Source organism: Aquarana catesbeiana, linkage group LG07 (genome assembly GCF_042186555.1).
Source record: "Aquarana catesbeiana isolate 2022-GZ linkage group LG07, ASM4218655v1, whole genome shotgun sequence".
In the NCBI taxonomy this organism is placed as follows: Eukaryota; Metazoa; Chordata; class Amphibia; order Anura; family Ranidae; genus Aquarana; species Aquarana catesbeiana.
The window spans coordinates 286,207,672-286,221,863 of NC_133330.1; the positions used below are offsets into that span (position 1 = coordinate 286,207,672).

A 14,192-nucleotide genomic window follows, 5' to 3' on the forward strand; every position below is an offset into this window, starting at 1 on the left:
GGAGAGCCCGGTGACCTCACATCCGGTGAGCGCCGCCTATATATTGGAGGTCGGAAGTTCCTGTGATCTCTCTTTGTAGCGGGCGGTGTCCGCAGATGGTGAGTTGGGTTCTCTTCTCCCATGTGGGTCTGGACGCCGGCTTTTCCTATCAATATATGCCGCATGGCATTCCTCATCTCCCGCTGTGTGCGCTGGCTGTGCGGGGAGATGAGATGAGCGGTGTAGGGGGGAGGATGGAGGTGGATTGATATCGGCCTGTGTATGGTGATCGGTGTGCTGAGATGATGAAAACTATGTTGGTAGGGACATCTGACAATAGTGATGTTTACCAACGTCTCTGAGCCGGCACCTTCCATTGATTTGGCTTTTTTTTTTTTTTTTTTTTTCTATCCTGTAACCATTCATTGTAAGACTAACTAACTTTTTTTCCAATCTGATTAGTTGCAGATCTCGGTTGGGATTCCCCGGATGTCCGGCGCCCATAGAAGGTGAGTGACTTTACTGTATGGAGTGTGGATAGGAAGTGTGAAGACGTCACTGTGGATTCCACACACTGGTGTAGTGCAGAATTTGCTGTGATTTGTGTTAAAATCGCACCCCATTGATGTGACCCGCTGCGGTTGTGTTTAATGACACCCAAAACTTGGTTAGCAAAAATGCAGAGTGATTTGCAGCATGAGATTTTGTGTCTTTATACTCGTGTGATCCGATTCTGGGGGGGAGGGGAGGTTCTGTGTGATTTGACTCATACAAAATTCATGGGTCAGATTGCACTTCTGCAGAGTTGCATGTCATTTAAAGGAATGCGGTGCAATTCCTGCCTGGATCACATGCGGTCACCACACCTCGGTGACCTGGGCCTGTATATGCCGAGCCTTTTACCAAATGGCTACCTATTGCCTCAGCATTCATTTTGGTTTAGTCTGCAGGAGCCTGGCATGACTCCCGCTGTCTGTGGATTGCAGGTGTAATGCTTTACACTGTATGGGTGCTCAATCTGGGGCCCTCCAGCTCTTGTGAAACTACAAGTCCCATGAGGCATTGCAAGGCTGACCGTTACAAGTATGACTCCCAGGGGCATGATGGGACTTGTAGTGCCTCAGGTTGGCACCCATGCTTTACTGGCTCCTAAGGAAAAACATTTGTTTAAGTCACTTATCTCTTAACCACTTCATCTCTGGAACCTTTACCCTTCAACCCCCGACTAGGCCACTTTCTGCGATGTGGTACTGCGTTTAACTGACAGTTAGTCATGCAACACTGTACCCATATAGATCTGCGGTATTTATTTTTTGCACTATAAACAAAAGACCGACCATTTTGAGAAACTATTTTGTCTTTCTGCTATGACATAACCAATAAAAAATCTAATTTCTTCAATTTTAATACAATATGTATTCTGCAACATATTTGGTAAAACAAAATCCCAATAAGCGTATATTGATTGGTTTGCTCAAGTTAGTCTCTGCAAACTATGGGATAGATGTAATTTTACTAGTAATGCTGGCGATCAGCATACTTATAGCGGGACTGCAATATTGCGGTGGACAAATCGGACTCTTGTGGCGCTAATACGGTGATCAGTGCTAAAATGCACTGTCACTGTTCTAACGACACTGGCTGGGAAGGGATCAGCATCGGGGACAATTAAAGGGTTAAATGTGTTCCTAGGGGATGCTTACTAAATGTGGGGGAAGGTAAAGATCTGTGTTCCTGCTTAGCAGAAACACAGGATCAGTACATACACACCCCCCCCCCTGCAGAGCAGTGGTCTGCCTGTCTCCCAAATGATTGGCTGACATCACGTCCGTTGATTAGCTCTCACTGTGTTCAGTCACACCAAGAGCAGGTTGCCGGCGGCACGTGCCCTGGACCTAGAAGTGTCAGAGTACATACTAGGTACACGATCTGGCACAGCGGCCGCCCTGCTGCTGTATATGTGCTTGTGGCAGTCTGCAAGTAGTTAAAGCGGAAGTAAACTCTGATGGCTTTACTTCCTCTGATTCCCTGCAAAGGTAACACATAGTAACCCATTATGTGTCCCTTACCTGACACAGGAGCCTGCGATGTCACCGCTGTCCCCTCTGCTACGGAGCGTCCATCTTTCCGGGTATCGTGGCTCTGGCGCTGTGATTGGCCGGAGCTGCAATGACGTCACTCCCGCACATGTGCATGGGAGCCGCCACTAACGGCGTATTGCAGTTAGCAGCGACATGCTCAATACGCCTGTGCGCCGTAGACAGCGGTGCCTGTCTTTTTGCAAATATCTCCTGAACCGTGTAGGTTTAGGAGAGATTTCTTGGACCTACAGGTAAGTCTTAATGTAGGATTACCTGTAGGTCAGTGGTCTGTAAGGGTTTACAACCACTTTAAAGGTTTGAGGTGTCGGCATATTGAGAACTGAACAGCAGGGGTGATTGGAGGGCCTGCTTATCATTGGGCTCATGCAAGTGTTGTGCTTTGTTTGTGCCTCTGTTCACTTGTCAGAACCTCAGTGCCCAGTAAGCTGAGATATAAGAGGTGCATTACTGTGATTTTTGGTAGGAATGAAGACTACAATATAACTAGGCAAAGGTACACTAGAATTGTAAGAGGAGCACAGGAACCCCTAAGCTGGGGTGGACTTGCTAAATGTGGCTGTTCACTTTTCAAAGAGAATTTTTCCAGACTGTGGTAATGTGAATATTCTTTGTAAATGATAAATGATAAAATGATATAAAAAAAAAAAAAAATTTTGCTAACACACGATTGGATGATGGAAATTGGCAGCACTTCACATCCCACCATGCTGAGGGAACATGCCCTTACAAAGTGAAGACTTTGCCTTTTAGCAATTCTTTCCAACCTAGAGAAGTTCAGGGCCTGACTATATACAATGTTTTGTGTAATGCTACTCTGATGACACTTATTTGCTACTCTTGACTGTCAGGATGACGAGAGAGCTTACCACCAATATATGTTCTGAGGCATTACAAAGAGAAGCAGTAAAGAGCCCACTAATGTGTACAATTTCGCTAACTTTTTTTTTTCTAAATTTTTAGATGTGGAGCCCAGTCCATCATGGTGCAGTACACTCGGGTAAGTTGATGTCTTCTCTGCCTGATATGACAACATATGCTGTACATGATGACTTGAAATAATCAATGGGAATCTCTCTGAATAAGACTGAGGGAAATCTTCTATTCTGATGCAGTGTAGAAAATAAGAAGCTTCCTTTTGATTTGTACATTTTGCCTTTAAAGTTGGTCTTTTGTTTTTAGATCAAAGATGTTCTATGCCTAGATGATCCATAGCTGTGAAGGGACACAAGGTTTGTAACTTATGATTTTATAATTTGATTAGCAGATTGTGCAAATTGTTCTGTAGAGTCCTCATGCACTGCTATTCATAGTAGAATATGGAATTTTATAGTATAGCACCCTGGCTTACTAGACATTGTATTAGGTCTTTAAAGTGATACTCAGCCCTGGTGCAGCTTTGAAATCGCACTACTTCAGCACAATTTGAAAGCCACAGAAGTCTGATTTTCATTGTGGCTTGCAACTTTGTTAAACAGAGGTCTATGCAAGTCGCAATGAGATCAGCAAAATAGTTCAGTAATCTTTTCAAAGTCGCTGCAACATGAGTCGTGGCAGTTTGAACAGTTCATTTGCCAACAAAGGGGTGCGACTTGTCATGCAGTTTGGCACTGACAAATCTCACCAATGTGAACATGGGCTAAAGGTAAATATTTGCACAGAGCAGCCGCAGCCCCAATTCTCCCCTGCCTGTGCCCCTGGCTCCTCCCACCTGAGTGCCTCCATAGCAAGCTGCTTGCTATGGATGCATGAATGTGTGCTTGATCCTGAAGCCCAGCTTTGTCCATAAGACACACAACGGGGCTCAGCCCTGCTTCCTCCTCACTGGCTGACAGCAGCTGGAGCCAAAGGTCCGTCTGAGCCAATTAGGCAGAAAGGAGGGAGAGCAGCTGCTCTCATGCATATTGCTGGATCAAGGTTGGGTACATTTTTGGGGGGGCTGAGGGAGGGTTTTTTTTTTTTTTTTTTGCGCATGAAGGTTAAAACCATTAAGCCTTTGTAGAACCACTAAAGAATAAACCCGAAGTGGCTTGGCTCCTTAAAGGGAGGGGGTAGAGAATCTCCCTAACTGGGTCACAGACGGCAATAAAATGTAACAAATATTCTAAAGGGCCCCCCCCCCCTCTTACTCTATCCAAACTAAGACTTTAGTTGCACTTTGATAAATTACGTGTGCTTTAGCCTCAGTCTTAAAAGTGACATGTGTCGCAGGCATATAGTGGATCTTAGAAGCACTTTAATAACTTTGCTTATGATCAGTGTGGGTCAGTGAGCCCTGCAAGATCTGCCTGTCCATCGATCATTGATTATTTCTTGAAACTGAGATACCACTTTCATTTCTTGTTAGGGCGGCACAAAGGCCATATGCTGATCATACTGTTGTAACCTTTGTAGATTCAAGCTGTGCTTGGTTTAGATCTCTTATAGCAAGGCTTTACATCTCAACATCAGAAATCAAATATCAGACACCATGATGACTGCATAGTTCAGCAGATGAACAGTGATGAACACAGCTTGTCTTTCGCTCCTATCTGATGTGTCTGTCTCCTGGGAGGGGCTAAACGAAATGTTAAAAACTTCCACTAATTAGTGTTTCTTTGCAGGTTGTGTACACAGAAGCAAACTGCAGGATGGCTTAATCAGTAAGTATACTAAATGTGGCATACAGGAAAGCTTTGCTGGGTTATAAACCCAAGACAGTTTGTCACCACCTGTCACAATTTCATTGGCTTACACCCTGATGGCTTGCTTTAAATGATGATTTCTTTAACAGACTTGACAACCCCATGGAGGTCTGTTATTAGCTCTATCTGACTTGATTGCTTTAGTCCAGGGATATGCAATTAGCAGACCTCCAGCTGTTGCAAAACTACAAGTCCCATCATGCCTCTGGGTGTCATGCTTGTGGCTGTCAGTCTTGCTATGCCTCATGGGACTTGTAGTTCTGCAACAGCTGGAGGTCTGCTAATTGCATATCCCTGCTTTAGTCTTTGTAGCTGAATTGTAACTTACCACCTACTAAATGGTCTTTCTTTTGGTTACAGATGGTATTGGCCCTTTCAGCACAAGACTTCTCCAAGAGCTGCAAGGTAAGATCTAGGCATTGTAGCAGCTCCAGTCATAACTTAGATGAGATGTACAGCAACGCCTATACTAGGCCTTGTAGTTGTGCATGGTACTGCATGCTTATAGCAACATTTCTTAAACTAGAACTATAGGCAGAGCTTTTTTCCATTTTTGGATAGAGCAAAGGAGGGTTATGACCCCTGTCAGACTTTTATTTATTTTTTTAAGGGTTTTAAACCCTGTTTTAAAAAGTCATACTTGCCTCCACTGTGCAGTTTGTTTTGCAGAGTGGCCCCGGACATCCTCTTGTGGGGTCCCACAGCAGCGTTGGTGACTCCTCCCCCACATTGAGTGTCCATGGAGAGGTGCTCTCCTTGGTGGACACCTGTGCGGGCATGCTCCCTAGTCTCGAATCTGTCCATTCACACAGAATGCAGGACTCCACGCTGCGTCATTGGATTTGATTGACAGCAGCGGGAGCCAGTGGCTGCGCTGCTATCAATCTAGCCAATCTGGGCTCGAGACACCAGCTACAGATGGTGTGCTCGTTCCTGGACAGAGGATGACGGCATCCAGGTAAGTAAAACTGGGGGGCTGCAGCACTAAAAGCTTTTTCACCTTAATGCATAGAATGCGTGAAACCATGAAGGTTTCCAACCCCTTTAACCATCTGTCCCATTGTGGAAATTTCCCTTTGTTTCCTTTCCCACAGCCAAATCAGGAAGTGAAAGGAAATCTTAAACCTCCAGGTGACCAGAACTAGTTTCCCCATTAAAATTTTTCATATACTTTCACTTTTGTTTATTGGACAGAATAGAAGGTGAATAATCACTACAGATGCAGCCCTTTTTTGACACTTTTGTTTGCATGTGAACTGTCTTGCTAGAATTTTACCCCCCCCCCCCCCCCCCCCCCCCAATATTGTATATTTGAAGAGTATGTCCTTTAGAAAATTTAAGTCAGCAGCTACAAATACTGTAGCTGCTGGCTTTTAATAGGATGCTTGCCTGTCCAGGAATCCAGCTATGACACCCCAGCCATTGTTTTGGGCTTGCAGGTGGTGCTGCCATCCCTTGAAAGGGAAACCAGCAGTGAAGCCAAACTACCCAGTTGATCTCACCTGGAAGTGGGGGATGGGTACCTGTCAAAACCCCCTGAGAGGTGACAGAGGATAGGAGGAGGCAGATAAGCAGAGCTTTTTATTTTTTGAGCTCTGCTTTAAGCAAAGGCCCTAGAGAATACATTGGTGGGTGTGGCAATTTTGGCACATTTGCACAGCTGTTTTTCAATTTCTCTTAATAAAAAAAAAAAAACTTGGCAGATGTTACTCCAAGTAAATGGCTACCAAACATGCCACATGTCCCTCTCCTGCTGCTCGTAATCGAGTGGTTAGCTACTATTACAAGAGCCGCCCACTAACTACACCACAGGCCAAATCTGTTTGAACAACCCCAAGTATGTAGTATTGGCATATGGTGATGTAGGATTTGAAGGGCAGTTTGTCTAGTGTATGGTGTGATTCCTGTGCCCCTTCAACTGGTCCCTTTCTGATAAGGGTGCTCCAGACTCATGGTGCTCATCAGGGTCTGGCCACATTGCCTGTTAAAAATGTGAGATCTAATATAAATTCCAATCTCTGCACCAGTTATCTTGAATGTAGTTGCTTGAAGTTTTGTACTTTTTTTTTTTTTTTTTTTTTTTTTTTTTTTTTTTTTGGGTTTCAAATGATGTTCCAAATGTCTGACCTGAATTATGTATGTGGACTTGTGTTACTGCTGACCTAAACCCACAACTGTGTTGTGCATGCACCGATGAGCTAGTTAAGGTGTGCTAACCACCATTGTGTGTTTTTTTCCCTAGGTGCATCATTGGTGGGACTTTAATTTTCTGGTGAGTAATCTGCATAACTTGTACATTTTAAAATTTTTTTTTTTTTTGTGGTTACCAGTGATGAAACTGATTCTGCCATATGATAAAGGCTGATTATACCCTTAACCGTTCCACTTTTTTCTGAGGTAACTACCAAATGTAAAGGGAATCCTTATGGAAGTGAGAGCAAGAAAAATTACTCACCCCCCCCCCCCCCCCCCCTGATCTGCTGCCCCCTAAAACCTATTCCTGCAGTGTGGCAATTGTCTTGCTTTCAGTCCATTACATGATTCCTTTAAAGATTTTGGTAATTTAATTTTTTTTTTTTTTTTCTGGCTAAATTGTGTATTCTCAAATCTCTCTGCAGGTATCCATGTGTGAAGAGGTGCCCTTACTTAAGATGGCCATTGCTAGAAATGCTAGGGGGGTGCTTTTCAAAGTGACCTCTCAGCAAAATAAAGCATGGAGACTATGCATGGGTGAGCTTGCTTTGAATCTAAAATTAATTAAATGGTGTTTTTTGGTTTGTGCTTCTCAGATGCAGTGTAGCTCAGCTTTAAGGTGCTGCAGGTCATTCCTTTGAACACCATGCAGATCTGCATACCATCGGGTAACCATTTGATTCCTATGTTGTAACAATTGCAATCCAAGTCTAGTGATTGTATCCAGAGACAACCTATTCCCCAGCTGGTTTTTGATGTACCATTCAGATTGACATTGTGCAGTGTCACAAAGACAGATTTGGAATTTCGGTGCAATGGAGTGTTGGCAGCCCATTCAGTCGGAAAGGGTGACCTTAAGTGGTTGTAAACCCCATTCATGACATTTTGACTTGGGCACATATATCTGTAGTGTTTACTTATCTCTCTAAGTGCTGTCTTTCTGCTGCTCCAGTCCACTTATCAGCAGAATCGCTTCTGACAAGTTCTAACACAGGAGTTAACAGCTGAAATTTTGTATCGGGGAGGGAGCTTGGAGGTACCATACATGAGCAGAGAGCTTGTCTATTCATAATACAGCACTGCTTGTTCCTTTCTTTGCCTGTGGTGGAATGCCTTTCCACCTATCAGCTCAGTGTAAGCCCAGTTTCCCCACCCAACCCCTATGTGCTGCTGAAACCAGAAAGATTTGTAACGCTATCTGCCCTTTCCAAAGTGTAGAAAGGGAAAGGCAGCCGATTATACAAGTAAAACTTGCGTAGGGAGATTTGTTCTCTATCTGAGGCTGTTCCTCTCCCCAGTGAAGTGGTTTACATCCACTTTAATGAGATTAATATGTATGCCATAATGCACTGCCTGAAAAGTGGCCTTTAGCCCTGGTTCACATTGCAGCGATTTGACATGTCAAATTGGTGGCTATTGCTGGCAATGGCACCGTCCGAATCAGCGCAGCACTGGTTCCCAAAAGTTTCTGTACAACTTTTGGTGACGGGGTGATTTCAATAGACATCTGTGCAGAAACCCGCACCGATGTGTCTGTAAGGGCCACCGATGTCAGGACTAACATGCGGGAATGAAATGGTGTGAGTTCTGCTTAACTCACACCATTTTATTCCTTCTGTCAGTGTGAACCTGCAATCTTACTGGTTCCTATAATGTATAGACATTATGATGTCTGAATAAACATGTCTGCATGGCAGATTAAAGTATTAACTTTTTTTCTTTACAGTTCATGCCATTGATTGAACACTATGGCTAAATTGGTAAGAATTGCTTGAAATATTCTGAAATATGTAACTTTAAAAAAAATAAGCCTATGATGCTGTAAGAGTAGTGGACAGAAGTGATTTCTGACATCTTTAATAACACTGAGGCTTATTGTGTGTCAAATGTATGGGGTATAATTGCAGTTGTCAATCTATCTGCTTTTGTAAAAACTAATGGGAAACTCTTGATTGCACAGCTAACAGGACCTGTTGTGCTTGCCTTATAGTTCTGCTTACATGGCAGTGGTTTGCTCAAGTCAGCCCACTTGATTGGTTAACCATATAACTTGAAGGTCCTACTCCATATCTATATGGCCACAAGTGTACTCTCCTGTAAAGCTTTAGTTGCAGGATTTCTACTGATGTGGGGATAAACCTGCTATTATGCCCACTGTGTTGGGGGGGAAATGCTTGTTGTGGCCTGAACGCATGCAAAATTTGTCAATCACCTAACTTTGTGTTTGGGGGGGGGCCATTTGGCTCAGTGCAAATTTTTTTTTTTGGTTTAATTTTTACATGCCAAGGATGTTGAAGATGCTATGTAGGTGGCTGGCATTTTTATTTATATAAACCATTTTTATTTCAGATGCTGTTACAAAGCTGGCCAGTTTCAATGTAAGTGCTTCTAAAAACATGTTGGCATTGATTGGTATACTATGATGATTTTACTTTTATCAATGGGAATCTCTCTGAATAAGAATGAAAGAAACCTACTTCTGATGTATGCTGTCTAGGGTAGGCAACCTGGGGTCCTCCAGCTGTTGCACAACTAAAAGTCCCATCATGCCTCTGGGAGAAATTGTAACGGCCAGCCTTGTAATGCCTCAAGGGAAATGTAGTTGCCCAACAGCTGGAGGGCCCCAGGTTGCCTACCCCTGGTCTAAGAGCTAGCTGCTTGATAAAGGGGGTTAATTGTGTTTTTTGTTTGTTTTTAGGAGTTGAAACTTCAAGTGCATACTATGTGAAGGTAAGCTGGAGATGTATATTTTACACAACTTTTGCTGATTGAGGGCAGGTTAAAATGACAGCTTGTACACAGGTTAACATGATGATTTTATAGTTCATCAGACTGACAGTGGTGAACACCTTTCGCTCCTATCTGATTGATCCTGTCTCAAGCTTTTGTGTTTTTCTGGTAAAGTGGCCCTTTTGCATACAAATCTAAGCCATGCCTAACCATTGACAGTGCTATAAGCTTGACACTTGTACATATCCAAGTCGGGCTAATGGGAGTAAAGATTTCTTGAGCCAAGATGATTGTGTTTGACTGCTTTAAAGTGGTAAATGCTTATGTTTCTACCTGCAAGGCAAGATCACGTGCTAGTATATGCATGCATACTAGTGTGTTATGAAAGGGTTGCCTTAAAACTACACTCTCCAGCAGTGCACTGTCACCGCTAGAGGTCTTTTTAGGCTTGGGCACTGACTAGATGAGCCACATTGACATGTGCACAAGTCTCTGCCACGATACAAAGCTCTGAAGGAACAACTGGTATACCGTTCAGAGCACATGCACCAGTGACTTCACAGCTACTGCTTGCTAGAATATCTCCTGAACTGTGCACGTTTAGAAATTTGTTTTACCTACAGGTAAGCCTTATTGGAAGTTTTCCTGTAGGTAAAAAGTTTACTAGAACTGTTCTCACAGCTCCAGTTTCAGCATTGCAGCTGAATTACATGGTGGAGGTTTATCAACATAAAGGAATTGGGTTGTAGGACACTCTAAGGAACTAAAAGGGTAGAAATTGTGCCCACATGTCAAAGGCACAAACTTGTGTGATCACTCTGCTGCTCTGACCTGTATGCTAGGTCTAGGGTGTTTGGACGTGGCAATATAACCTTTTAGCACAGAATAAAACAATTTGCCCTAGGGTCATAAGCAGTTTAAAGCTTTAAATTCTGCACAGCTATTTAAAAAAACTGTAATAAACTAATCTCTTCTCTGCATCTTTGTAGGCCTGGCTAGTTTGCATGCCAGCTTGGCACTTAAAAGAGGTGGGTAAATATTTCATTGATTATTGATGTATAGGATATTTGTATATGATGAAACCATAGTTCAGCTGATTGCTATGAAGAACAATCTTTCGCTCCTATCTGATACATTTTTTAGAATCTTTATCACTTGCTTAAGCACAAGCACAATATTGACCTCATTGGTATGTTTCTTTGTAGGCCTGGCTACCATTTACATGTCGGGAGGGTGATTTTAAAGGTGGTAAGTATTTGTGCTTGCAAAAAACTTGGCTCAGCAGAGTATTTTGATTAAGGTGACCTCCTGCCTAACAATAGCCCTCCAGTTACTTTTCCTGCCTCACCCGTGTACAAGTTGTTTTTCTTCACATTAAAGTGGATGTAAGCCCACTCATTTCTAAACTACTGCCATGGTGGTTATCTATAAGGATATACATGCCTCCTGCATTTATCCTTGCCTGTCAAATGTCACCCCTCTGTCTGTTATGAGACCCGAAAAACTGCAGATTCTGTCGGGGGGTCTATTGTCTGGAGCTCGGTGGGTGGAGTCAAGATGTCAGTAGACTCCCCGCCCACCTCTACACTCCCCTTGTCAATATGCATTTTCTCCTGTGTATTTCTTACACTGAACTTCTGCTATGATCACCAACATCCAGTCAAATCCCAGAAAGGTCACCACATGACTTCAGCATGCTGAGGTGTGGAGCAGCCAATCGTGGGAGAGCTTGAGAAGGGATCTGAAGTACAAAGAATGTCTTTCTCAGGCTTGTGCATGGGAGACTGTTTACATATGTCACTCACGGGGGGGGGGGGCGCTGACTATTTCTGTCAGTTATCTTACTGAAAAGAGGATTGCTCAGAGCTGGATTAACTTTGGGGCAAGACTGGGCACAGATGGCATGAAATCCTATACTGTACAAGCATTAAATAAAAATTCGGGTTTACATCCACTAAGTAAGACAGGTATCGGGAGGGGAAGGGACATTTTGGGAATTGGTGTTAGGTATTCCACTCTAAAGCAGTTGTAAACCACAGCTTTTTGTTTTTCACCTGTAAGACATTTGCATAATGTGGTAGTATGCATTGTATACTAGCACATTATGAAAAGCTTACCTTGGAACAAAGCCCTCCAGCACTGCTGTTACTGCTGAAAGGGCTGACTTCTTTCCCTGATCTTCTGGGTTTGTGCTCTTCAGCTATGATTGGCCTGAGCTGCAGTGATGTCATGAAGGTCTAGCAAGGTATGCAGGACTTTCAGAGTGCATGCACCGGTGACATAGCTGGCTGCATCCAGGGTGAATATCTCCTAAACGGTGCTTGGTTTTTAGGTTTATTTAACCTACAGGTAAGCCTTATAGGCTTACCTGTCGAAAATCACCAAGCGGGCTTTACTACTGCTTTTAGTTTTGACCCTTGTCAGCTAACAAGTTTCATTTTCCAATTAATACTATACTTGTGTAGCTCCACTTGAGGGTTGGTAACTAGTCTAAAACGGTGCATATCTTATCCTGGCAGAATTTAATGTTCAGTAGTGTAGCTTTGCATATGTTTACATCCACAGTTTGTGCCAAATCTATGCTGATAAAAATTAAGGACTTTGCTTTTGATTCAAAGTGTTGGCCAGAAGTCATGATGGTCAAGAATCACTGATAAAACCAAAGGGTATACCTGTAACTTTAAAAAAAAGTTCTTTAGCAAGGAACATTCAGCTACCAAAATTGGTATGTTCTGTAAAGTGCCTCCAGCATTGTTCCTGTTGGAGACTGCCATTTTGCTCAAGCCCAGAGCCCCTGAACAGCAGTAAATTTGTAAAGCAGAACTAAACCCATCAATTTAGGCTTCAAAAAAGTTATTCTGGAATTGACAACTCATATTTGCTTTGCTAAACCAACTGTCAAATGGCTCTTCTGATTACATGTGCAGCACCATGGCAGTTGCAGATCGAAGAGAAGCAGCTTCCTTGGCTGTAAAGGATAGGAGGGTTTAATTCAGCTTAAAGGCAGTTGGCAGGTTTCTATAAACTTGGCAGTGCCTTTAAAATGGAGAGCATGTGCAGAACGGGGTGAGACAGTATTGCTGGATTTTAAACCATGTAGGCACTTTATTTTTAATGTCTTATATGGCTATGTCGGCAAAAGGGGCCAGCCTAAAGTTACCTAGCAGGACTTTATTAAAAAAAAAAAAAAAAAATTTAATGGAGTTCCATTTAAAAAAAAGATTCAGCCTGGGTGAAATCCCAGGTGCTGCCACTGCCATTCCTGGTAAGGGAACCCGGTAGTGAAGCCTTTCAGCTTCACAGCAGGATCCCTAGTGTGCAAAGCACGCTGCACTTTCTAATTGGTGTGGCGGAGGAAGGAGGAGGTTGAACTTCTGGGAGGTCAGGCTGCGGCCCATTTTCAGAAGTGGGAAAGGGGACCTGTCAAACAAAGGTGTCACTGTGGGGGGGTCGGGGAGGGAGAGAGGGTGTGCAAGTTCCACTTTTGGGCAGAATGCCACTTTAAGTATCCAGGAGTCCACTGAGTTGGAGCTAGTATGCAAATGGTGTTAAAACTCTAAGTCAGATGTGGGTAATGACCACAGCAATGGCCCAATAGTTGCATTTTGAGAATATTGCAGTCGTGGCATCTTTTTTATATAGAGCCATTGCCTGGTTTAACAAAGCCTTATTCTGAGGGGGTGGCTTAGACTTGCCCTAGAACTAAGTGTCAGAATTGCAAATAGCAGTTTCATTAAAGCTTTTTAACATGTGGCATTTTCAAATATTACAATGATTAACTGGTGCATGTAAATACTTTTCAATGGTCTGTAAATGATGAATTTAAGAATCAGGTCTCTGATCACTTTGAGGACAATATGACTCACTGATGCAGACTAAGACTAGGTAAAATCTTGTCAAACCATTCCAAATGTTTCCCTAAACAGTATACTTTGCTTTTCAGGTTTCCTTTTTGGTAATGATCAAGCTGGTATTAATCAAGATGCAACTATGGTAAGTGAAGCATGTTTAGGTAGAATTTACAATTTCTCAAATTTATTGTAACCAGTGATGAAAACGATTCTGCCATATGAAACCTGATTTCACCATTACCGTTCCACTTTTTTCTGAGGTTACATTGTCTACATGTTAGTAAATTGCCTGTTGTGCCAGCACAATATTGCATGTAACCCTTTCTCTGCCATGCAAGCAAAGATCCCTTAAAAATCCGCTCTTGTAACTTATGGTCTCCTTTTCCATTTGCCATCTCTGCTCAGACCCCAGGAGCAAAGTGAGACCTAGGTGTGGGTGAGCATGTGACTTTCAAGGCATGTACAACGATCAGCCCTAACCTGATCACCCACATAATGGGCAGGGCCACCTTTTACCACCAAAACAGCAACCTGAGGCATGGACTCCACTAGACCTCTAAAGGTATGAAGTGGTATCTTGCACCATGGCCCCTTGATAACACTTCACATGTGCTATTATACGCAGCACCTCCTGGAATGTGATATGGGTGTCCCAG

At 43.1% G+C, this 14,192-nt stretch overlaps 9 non-coding genes across 9 annotated transcripts; all 9 read left to right on the top strand.

Moving 5' to 3' along the window:
* The first annotated feature begins 270 nt into the window (after positions 1–270).
* Positions 271–350, top strand: LOC141104064 (small nucleolar RNA SNORD74). The gene has a single exon (XR_012235449.1). It is a non-coding gene; the product is annotated as a small nucleolar RNA SNORD74 (small nucleolar RNA).
* A 2,765-nt stretch (positions 351–3,115) lies between these two features.
* On the top strand, positions 3,116–3,195 carry LOC141104045 (small nucleolar RNA SNORD79). The gene has a single exon (XR_012235432.1). It is a non-coding gene; the product is annotated as a small nucleolar RNA SNORD79 (small nucleolar RNA).
* Positions 3,196–4,540: 1,345 nt separating this feature from the next.
* Positions 4,541–4,621, top strand: LOC141104068 (small nucleolar RNA snR60/Z15/Z230/Z193/J17). Its single transcript, XR_012235452.1, has one exon. It is a non-coding gene; the product is annotated as a small nucleolar RNA snR60/Z15/Z230/Z193/J17 (small nucleolar RNA).
* A 2,242-nt stretch (positions 4,622–6,863) lies between these two features.
* Positions 6,864–6,927, top strand: LOC141104089 (small nucleolar RNA SNORD78). The gene has a single exon (XR_012235470.1). It is a non-coding gene; the product is annotated as a small nucleolar RNA SNORD78 (small nucleolar RNA).
* A 159-nt stretch (positions 6,928–7,086) lies between these two features.
* On the top strand, positions 7,087–7,162 carry LOC141104059 (small nucleolar RNA SNORD47). Its single transcript, XR_012235445.1, has one exon. It is a non-coding gene; the product is annotated as a small nucleolar RNA SNORD47 (small nucleolar RNA).
* Positions 7,163–8,763: 1,601 nt separating this feature from the next.
* LOC141104092 (small nucleolar RNA SNORD75) lies at positions 8,764–8,828 on the top strand. Its single transcript, XR_012235473.1, has one exon. It is a non-coding gene; the product is annotated as a small nucleolar RNA SNORD75 (small nucleolar RNA).
* A 542-nt stretch (positions 8,829–9,370) lies between these two features.
* LOC141104047 (small nucleolar RNA SNORD79) lies at positions 9,371–9,442 on the top strand. Its single transcript, XR_012235434.1, has one exon. It is a non-coding gene; the product is annotated as a small nucleolar RNA SNORD79 (small nucleolar RNA).
* Positions 9,443–10,749: 1,307 nt separating this feature from the next.
* LOC141104070 (small nucleolar RNA snR60/Z15/Z230/Z193/J17) lies at positions 10,750–10,824 on the top strand. The gene has a single exon (XR_012235454.1). It is a non-coding gene; the product is annotated as a small nucleolar RNA snR60/Z15/Z230/Z193/J17 (small nucleolar RNA).
* A 2,903-nt stretch (positions 10,825–13,727) lies between these two features.
* LOC141104061 (small nucleolar RNA SNORD47) lies at positions 13,728–13,799 on the top strand. Its single transcript, XR_012235446.1, has one exon. It is a non-coding gene; the product is annotated as a small nucleolar RNA SNORD47 (small nucleolar RNA).
* The last annotated feature ends 393 nt before the right edge of the window (positions 13,800–14,192 follow it).